Source organism: Rhinoraja longicauda, chromosome 11, assembly GCF_053455715.1.
Source record: "Rhinoraja longicauda isolate Sanriku21f chromosome 11, sRhiLon1.1, whole genome shotgun sequence".
NCBI classification, from domain to species: Eukaryota; Metazoa; Chordata; class Chondrichthyes; order Rajiformes; family Arhynchobatidae; genus Rhinoraja; species Rhinoraja longicauda.
In genome coordinates, this window is record NC_135963.1 from 11,763,320 (window position 1) to 11,773,457 (window position 10,138).

The following is a 10,138-nucleotide window of genomic DNA, read 5'->3' on the forward strand; positions in this document are numbered from 1 at the left end:
CAAGTTTGTCGGCATGAACAATATGGGCCAAAGGGTAATAAAAAGGAATTGCAGGTGCAAATTTATACCAACAATAGACACAAAATGCTGGAGAAGGGTTTCGACCCGAAACATCACCCATCCCTTCTCTCCAGAGATGCTGCCTGACCCGCTGTGTTATTCCAGCAAGTTGAGATACCTTGGAGTAACTCAATGGTCTGGTGGCATCCCTGGAGAAAATGGATAGGTGAAATTTCAGGACAAGACTAAAAAAAGGTCTTGATCCGAAATGGCACTTATCCATTTTCTCCAGAGATGCTGTCGGACCATTGAGTTACGCCAGCATTTTGTGTCTATCTTTGGGCCATTTCCAAAGTGTATATGTCTATGACCCACAACTCTCATATATTTTGGAAATTCATGCACTTAAAATATAATGGTGGACTGAGTGAGTGTAATGTCGAAGACAGTATGGTGAGGAAGCTTTCATAGTCAAGTCAAGTCAAGTCAATTTTATTTGTATAGCACATTTAAAAACAACCCACGTTGACCAAAGTGCTGTACATTTGATTAGGTTCCAATAGAAAAAAAAATGAAAACATACAGTAGTACGCAAACAGTTCACAGCGCCTCCTCAATGAGCCTCAAACGCTAGGGAGTAGAAATATGTTTTGAGCCTGGACTTAAAGGAGTCGATGGAGGGGGCAGTTCTGATCGGGAGAGGGATGCTGTTCCACAGTCTAGGAGCTGCAACCGCAAAAGCGCGGTCACCCCTGAGTTTAAGCCTAGACCGCGGGATAGTGAATAGCCCCAAGTCGGCCGATCTGAGGGACCTGGAGTTAGAGAGGGGGGTTAGAAGATTTTTGATGTAGGGGGGGGAGTGTCCATTTAGGGCTTTATACGTGAATAGGAGGAGCTTGAAGTTGATTCTGTACCGTACAGGGAGCCAGTGGAGAGAGGCCAGAATCGGGGTGATGTGGTCCCTTTTACGGGTACCCGTCAGGAGTCTCGCTGCGGCGTTTTGGACCAGTTGCAGGCGGGACAGGGAAGATTGGCTGATCCCAGTGTATAGGGAGTTGCAGTAGTCTAGGCGGGAGGAAATGAAAGCGTGAATGATTTTTTCATAGAGATTGATGATACAGAAACAGATCATTAAACACCCACCTCCAACTTTACTTGCCCCATTTCAAACAATTCTCCTCAGACTCTACCACTCATCTTTACCCTAAGGGCAAATGGCAATATGGCCATTTAACCCACCGACCTTCATTGAGATGTGGGAAGAAACCGGAGCACCTGTAGAAAGCTGTCATGCAGGATAACTTGTGTGGCTAATTATCAAACAGCATGTGATGGAGCTGAAATTTAAAAATACTGAAGATGTTGGAAATTTGAAATAAGAATTGAAAATGCTGGAAATATTCCATCGATCGGGTAGCATTTGATAACATAGGGTAAAGGAAAGGCCAAATATATCAGATGAACAGTTTTGTTCCTAACTATTCTGCCCATCACAACCTCAAAATTTACCAACAGATTTGGCCCAACCATAATTTCCCTTTCATGTGCATCATGATTTGAAGGCCATTTATCAGTCATGAGTCACATACTGGAAGGAAATAGAGAGCTTCGTAACATGGTGTCAAGACAACAAATTAATCCTATGGCTTCTAGTTTTAGATATCTCTGTAATAGGAGTAATTGTTTCCTACTCTCTACTCTATCCATGCCCCTCATAATTTTGTACACCTCCATCGGCACCTCTCCACCCTCCTCAGCTCCAGGGATAAGAATCCCAAACTATCCAAAGATAGACACAAAATGCTGGAGTAACTCAGTGAGTCAGACAGCATCTCTGGAGAAAATGGATGGGTGCAACTTATCCAGCATTTTCACTTATGTCCTTCCCTCTGGCATTACGTTTCATTTCTCTTCTCTGCTTATCTGACACCTTTTTGTCTCTTTTTCATCTCTAGCCGTTCTCCACCTATCTGCCAATTAAACATTGCCCTCACCTGTATCAATCTATCACTTGCTGGACTTTGTCCCTCCTACCACTTATTTTCCAGCTTTCTCTCCCCAACTACCACAATTAATCTGAGGAGGCAATCCAACCCGAAACGTTGCCTATCCATGTCCTCCAGAGAGGCAGCCTGACCTGCTGAATTACTCCAGCACTTTGTGTTTTACTGAAGATTCCAGCATCTGCAGTTTCTTGTGCCTTCAAATATCCGTTCAGCCTTCTTAACTAACTTATCTGCCTTTGCTGATGCCTTCAGGGTCTATAGACATGTTCCTCAGTACTTCCAGTTATCCTGCCATTCATTGTGTATATTTTAGTTTTATTAGTCCTTGCAAAGTACATTTTGGGATTAATTTCCACCTGCCATTGTTCTGCACATCTTACCTATTCATCAATATTTTCTGTAGCCAAAGCCTATCTCCACACTTTCAACAACTACACTAACTTTAATGTCACCTTTTAAGTTACTGTTCTTACCTTCCACATTCACATTCACATAATTAATTTATCTAACAACATTAAAAATCCCACCACAAATCTAATCAGGCACCACAATGGTGCAGCGGTAGAACTGCTGCCTGATAGTGCCGGAGACCCGTTTTTGATCCTGGCCATGGGTGCTGCCTGTATGGAGTCTGTATGTTCTCCCTGTGACCACGTGGGTTTTCTCTGGGTGCTCTGGTTGCCTCCCACTCTCCAAAGACGTATAGGTTTATAGGTTAATTGGCTTCTGCAGATTGTCGCTGGTGTGTAGGATAGTGCTAGCGGTCGCTGGTCGGCACAGATTTGGTGGGCTGAAGGGCCTGTTTCCACACTGTATCTCTAAAGTCTAAAGTCACAACACCCTGCAGTACTCAACTGGTCACAGGCTTCCAATTGCAAAAACAACATTGCCCCATCACCTCCTGCCTCCCATCACCAAACTTGTTTAAAATCCAATTTGACAAATTGCCATGGATCCTATTAGATATTGGATCCGAAAAGATCATAACTTGGTCTTTCCCCTCCCAATCCAAGTTGCTCTTCAGCCACCATGGGATGTGCTTCATCTGGCACTGGGTTTAACATTTCAGGCCAATGACCTTCAACAGAATGATGATGGAAGGTCACCAACCTACAATATTAAAGTGCTTTCCCTCTCTCTATATACAGTATGCAGTATAATACTGTTGAGTATTTCCAATATTTTTCTGATTTCTAGCAAGTAAACTTTTTGATCTGTGTCCTGCTAAACAGTGCTTCAGCTAGTGAGCAACTTTGCAGAGTGGATTTGCTGCCAAAGGTAAGGTATTTTAAGTCCGGAGAAGGCAGAAGACAATAACTGTTGCGTAGAGGAATGCATCAAATGCCAGCAAGTAAAGGACAAAAAGTTCATCCAGAATCAACCAAAACTGTGGTAAAATGCAATTTCGGTGAAGTACCTAAAACAAATAAGGGCAATATATTGAATTTTATTTTAAAATGTATTAGGAAAATGATTTTAAATATCTTCTTCTTAGGCCCGCCTCGGTCAAGGCTGACCATAGGAGATGCACCCTAGTTAGGAAGAGGGGACGTACAACGAGATCTGGGTAGGATCAAGTTAGGAACAGGGGACATACAATGAGATCTGGGTGTCCTAGTGCATCAGTTACTGAAAGGAAGCATGCAGGTACAGCAGGCAGTGAAGAAAGTCAATGGAATGTTGGCCTTCATAACAAGAGGAGTTGAGTATAGGAGCAAAGAGGTCCTTCTGCAGTGGTACAGGGCCCTAGTGAGACCGCACCTGGAGTACTGTGTGCAGTTTTGGTCTCCAAATTTGAGGAAGGATATTCTTGCTATTGAGGGCGTGCAGCGTAGGTTTACTAGGTTAATTCCCGGAATGGCGGGACTGTCATATGTTGAAAGACTGGAGCGACACTGGAATTTAGAAGGATGAGAGGAGATCTTATCGAAACGTATAAGATTATTAAGGGGGTCAGGCAGCATCTCAGGAGAGAAGGAATGGGTGACGTTTCAGGTCGAGACCCTTCTTCAGACTGAAGAAGGGTCTGAAGAAGGGTCTCGACCCAAAACGTCACCCATTCCTTCTCTCCCGAGATGCTGCCTGACCTGCTGAGTTACTCTAGCATTTTGTGAATAAATACCTTCGATTTGTACCAGCATCTGCAGTTATCTTCTTATACAAGATTATTAAGGGGTTGGACACGTTAGAGGCAGGAAACATGCTCCCAATGTTGGGGGAGTCCAGAACAAGGGGCCACAGTTTAAGAATAAGGGTAGGCCATTTAGAACTAAGATGAGGAAAAACTTTTTCAGTCAGAGAGTTGTGAATCTGTGGAATTCTCTGCCTCAGAAGGCAGTGGAGGCCAATTCTCTGAATGCATTCAAGAGAGAGCTAGATAGGTAGCGGAGTCAGGGGGTATGGGGAGAAGGCAGGAACGGGGTACTGATTGTGAATGATCAGCCATGATCACATTGAATGGCGGTGCTGGCTCGAAGGGCCGAATGGCCTCCTCCTGCACCTATTGTCTATTGTTGTTGGCTGCTTGCTCCAAACCTCGGCTAGAGCAACGTCGCTTGTGGCTGAAGAGACCAATGCGGGAGTGACAGTCTCTGTCACAAAGGTTACATTTGTGTGTGGTCTCTGGTCTGCTGAAGTTGCTGCTCTCCTTTCTGTGGGCCCACTTGTCTGCCGCTGCGTTATGTAGGTTATTGAAAAATATAGGAAAGATGCGAAGAGCACTAGAACAAAACGTAGTTTTAGAAGAGCTTTAAATGTTCACGCAGAAAGGGCAAGGCAGCATTCCAAAGTTAGCAATCAGAGATATATGAATAGATCATATTGCACATTTAATTGAATGAGCAACTCACTCCCTATTCAGACTCTACATTCCTCTAACACTATGTTCAGTGTAAAAAAAAGGTCAATAAAATAAAGCCTTCACACATTGAAGTCGACATAATCTCCATAATCATTGAATTCCCAAAGTAAGATCACAATTGGTCAACTGAATAAAACAAGCCTGTTCAAAAAAATCAAATCATTCATCTACCACTGTAAGAAAAAGTGGATCAATGCAAATTGATAGGTTTGTTGTTTCCACGCTTACATTTAAAACTATCACGCAATGGAAAATATGATTACTAGACCCATAAATGAAGGCTCTGGAAATAAAGTTTATTCTCGTAGGAAAAATAAGAAAATTGAAAAAGGTGAGCATGATGTAATTTTTGAAAATGTTGAAGAAAACTAAAAAATGAAGGAGAAAACTATTTTGTCCAGCTGGGAAAGAGAATAAAAAACAGCAAACCAAAAATGATTTCTTCGGGTCAAGAAAAGCGTGCTAGCCGTACAACTTTTGGGAGTTTCAAAAAAGGGATTGATTTAATTTATTCTCTCTGCTGAAGGGAAAATAATAATGATCACATTGATACCGAGAGGAAAGACTGAACAAACTACAACAGGGAAACATGTTTATGCTTATGTTCACGTCGTTTAGGAATTTGCTCCGGTCTGCTTCCAAAGTTGAGCAGTCGTACAAAATTCCTCTGAAGAAACGTAATTAGCTGAAAAAGGTGATTCTGTTTCTCTCACCACAGATGTCAAATGTCGCGTTGAGTGTTTAGGGCATTTTATTTCAATTCTAAGTGACTGGAAATTATTTGAAGATTTCTTTGATCCATGTTCAACTTTTATTTGTTTGAATATTAAATATCAACATATTAGAGAATACGTTTGTTATTCTATCCAGACCAAACTATGTTAAGTGAAGTAAAATGCTTCCATATGCTGCCCCTTCATTTAACCAGTCACCGTTAATTCAATTCTTACATCTCTGGATTCAACAGAATGTGACAGCCACTGAAAGTGGAATTCTGTGCTAATTTAAACAAAAGATTGTAAATTACGAATTTTGTTTATTAAGTTGCAATTAAGAACTCCGTAACTTTTTCATACCTCTAGTTTCCCTCTCCCCTGATTCTCAGTCTGAAAAAGGGTCTCATCCCGAAGCATCACCTATTCCTTCTCTCCAGAGATGCTGCCTGTCCCACTGAGTTACTCCAGCATTTTGTGTCCATCTTCGGTGTAAACCAGCATCTGAAGTTCCTTCCTTGCAATGTACAGTGAGGCACAGCTCCAACGCCATCATTAAATTCACTGTTGATAACACCGTCGTAACAACGAGCTGGAGTCCAGGAGGAAGACTGATAATCTGGTTCATAGATTAACCAGGACAATAATCATGCTTTAGCAAGATCAAGGAACTGATTGATGTCTTCAGGAAGGGAAAGCTGAGGGACTGTGGACCTTCATTGGTGGCTTGACAGTGGAGAGAGTCAATAGCTTCAAGTTCCTGAGCCTACACATCTCTGAAGATCTGTTCTGGGCCCAGCACATTGATGCAAGCACAAAGGAAGCTCACCAATGCCTTTACCTTCTCAGAAAACTGAGGAGATTTAGCATGTCCCATTCTACTACTGAATATTTTATTGAACCTCTACAAGTGTGCAGCAGAGAGCACTCTGACTGGATGCATCACTGCCTGGTTCGGTGATTCCAACATTCAAGAACAAAGGAGGCTTCTGAAAGAGGTGGACATTGCCTGATCCATCACGGCTACTGACCGTCAAAGAATTTACAGACAGTGCTGCCTCATGAAGGCAGCTAACATCATCAAACTCCCCACCCTGACCTCGTTCTCTTCTCGCTGTTACAATTGGGAAGAAGATCCAGGATCCTGAGAACCATTACCTCCAAGTTCAAGAACATTGAGTGTTTGACGGCTCTGGGCCTGTACCCGCTGGAGTTTAGAAGGATTAGGGGGGACCTCATTGAAACTTACTGAATAGTGAAAGGTCTGGATAGAGTCAATGTGGAGAGGATGTTCCCACTAATGGAAGAATCCAGGACCAGAAGCCACAGCCTAAGAGTGAAAGGACGTACCTTTAGAAAGGAGACGAGGAGGATTTCCTTTAGTCAGAGGATGGTGAATCTGTGGAATTCATTGCCATAGACAGCTGTGGAGGCCTAGTCAATGCATATTTTTAAGGCGGAGAGTGACAGATTCTTGATTTGTAAGGATGTCAGGGGTTATGGGGAGAAGGCAGGAGAATGGGGCTGAGAGGGAAAGATAGATCAGCCATGATTGGATAGCAGAGAAGACTTGATGCGCTGAATGGCCTAATTGTGCTCCTAGAATTTATGAACATGAACAAGTTTCTTGGACCACCCTGCATGACCCTAACCACAACCCAACCTCAGCACCAAACCACTGTGGACTTTGCAATACTATGGTTGCTCTATGTACTTTGATATTTGACCTATCATGGTCTACTTAGAACAACTGATAGTTTTGTGTATATTTATTTTTGTTGTTGTTGAGTCTAATGTGCTCGTAACACTGCAGCAAAGCTGCTTCATTGTTGCTTTCTTGTAACGTGTGCAAGTCATAATTTCATTGTTCCCGTTCCCATAAGGTGCATGTGACAAATAAGCCCCCTTGACGTTTAACTGTCTGAGTAGTAGAATGGGGGAAAAAATCGCCAGTGATGATTTTGATTATATTTAATCCCGGCATTTCGATGGAGTAAATAAGCAGAGGATCACAGAATTATGGCCATTGGCAAAAGAACCTGAAGCAAGATTTGGGAAACGTTACCAGGACAATAAATACTGGAAACTCTTGACAGGTCTGAGTGCAGTTATGGAAAGAGAAACAGAGATAATATTTTGGGTCCAAACACTTTATCTGATCTTGGGTAGACACAAAATGCTGGAGTAACTCAGCGGGTCAGGCAGCATCTCGGGAGAGAAGGAATGGGTGACGTTTCGGGTCGAGACCCTTCTTCAGACCTGAAACGTCACCCATTCCTTCTTTCCCGAGATGCTGCCTGACCCGCTGAGTTACTCCAGCATTTTGTGTCTATCTGCGATTTAAACCAGCATCTACAGTTCTTTTTCCTACTTTATCTGATCTTCCCCAGTTAAGAAGAAGGCTCTTCAATCTGAAACATTAACTCTGTTTCTCCACAAATGCTATGTGACCTTCATAAATTCATAAGTTATAGGAGCAGGATTAGGTCATTTGGCCCATCAAGTCTACTCTGCCACACAGTCATGACTGATCTATCTTTCCCTCTCAACCCCATTCTCCCGCCTTCTCCCATTAACCCCTTGACAGCCTTGTTTTGTAGTGGAAGTCAGTCGATAGTCAGTCCCCCCATCAAGAGATTAAGAAAGGAGAGCGAGTGGTGTCAGAGATGGTCCTAGTGCATTCGAGGGCAGGGTGGAGATTAGTAGTAAGGTTGGTGAAATCAATGAGAACTGCACGTTTTTTGTGAAGCCAAACTAAGAATCCAATATAAATATATAAAGTTTACCTGACATGCTGATATAGGGCAAAATAATCTACAGACAGAGCTGGCCCACATATTATGTACATTAAATATAAAACATTTACTTTTGCTACAAGATGTAAAAATAATACCTTTACAACAGTTTAAATATCATTTAAACAGTTTTCACTGGGCCTATTTTGTACTTGACTTCAAGTCTTGATCAATAATATAAAGATATCTCACATTTGGACTGAACTGGCAGAGTCATTGAGCTAATTCCACACCCATGTCAGAGTCTCTTGTAATCTTTAATATTAGTGTCCTATCTCAGCCTGGAATGTTGCCCGATCAAAGTCCATAATTCTCCATCTTGTCCAGCTGTATTTAATTACAGTGAAAATGCCTGGCCTCAGTGACTTTGGAATTTATAGAGGTATTACACAGCACTGCCAACACTAACAGGCAGTGTATTTTAGCAGCTAGCAATCTTTATAAAACTGTTCTGGCTGTATCGCAGTAGGACACAGTGTACAGTAGGCTTTTGAGAAAGCACAGTTCATTGCATAGCAAAAACAGGGCTAAAGAGTCCAATTTAGGGTCCTATAAGGGCCCAATTTAGAGTACTAACTGAACATTCCTGGCTCTGTTACAGGACAATACGCATCAGACAATGTTCACTGCGGGATCTTTTCACATTGTGCAGGAATGAACTGCAGCTACTGGTTTAGACCAAAGATCGACACAAAATGCTGGAGTAACTCAGCGGGACAGGCAGCATCTCTGGAGAGAAGGAATGGGTGGCGTTTCGGGTCGAAACCCTACTTCCGACTGGTCTGAAGTCACCCATTCCTTCTCTCCAGAGATGCTGCCTGTCCCGCTGAGTTACTCCAGTATTAAAGGAATAACGTTTAGTGCAAGGTAAAGCCAGTGTTGTAGTTAAAGCAAGAAATGTTGCTGTGGGAGTAGAGATCTAAGATTGTGGAACGATTGTAATATGCGTTTGTAGATGTGCTGTGGCTAGCACAGAAAAAGTCGCCTGGGTCTGGCGCCATCTTGGAAGCAAAAACAAAAATGGAGGAACATAGCAGTTCCAGAACCTAATGGTATGGAACTTCAGGCTTCTGTACCGCCTTGTGAGAAGATGACACGACTTAGATGGTGGCGATCCTTGATGGTAGATGCCACCTTATTGAGGTACCTTCTCACACAGAAGCTATCGATGGTGAAGAGGGCTGTGCCTTTGATGGACCGGGCTGAGTCACCCACTCTCTGCTGTCTCTTGCGTTCCTATGCATTAGAATTGCTCTACCATTTCGTGATCTAACCATTTGGGATAAATACCTACAAGACATGTAATTCCACTGTATCATTTTGATCAATAATGAAAAGGGTTCGTGCCTTGTTTTCCTCCACAGAAGGAGATAATCTGGTGAGGCATCTTCAGTCTGATATGTCAACTGTTTCTCTTTCCACAGATGCTGCCCGACCTGCTGAGCGTTTCCAGCATTTTTTGTTTTTATTTAAAATGATCTGGTTATTACCTTTGTATGTAAATTGATTGCTGCAAAGCCAAATTTCAAAAATACTTGGACATTAAAAAGATACAGATGCTGGAAATCTAAATTAAAAACCCAGAAAATCCAGGCATTACTCAGCAAGACAGGCCGCATCTGTGTGAAGAAAAACAGAGTTAACACTTCAAGTCGAAAGCCCTTCAGAAAATACTCCTGTCCATTGAAATGGAAGTTTATATACACTGAAACTGAGCTCTACAATTAATTTTGAATTGAGTGGAATGGTTTCTTACTCGGCTGC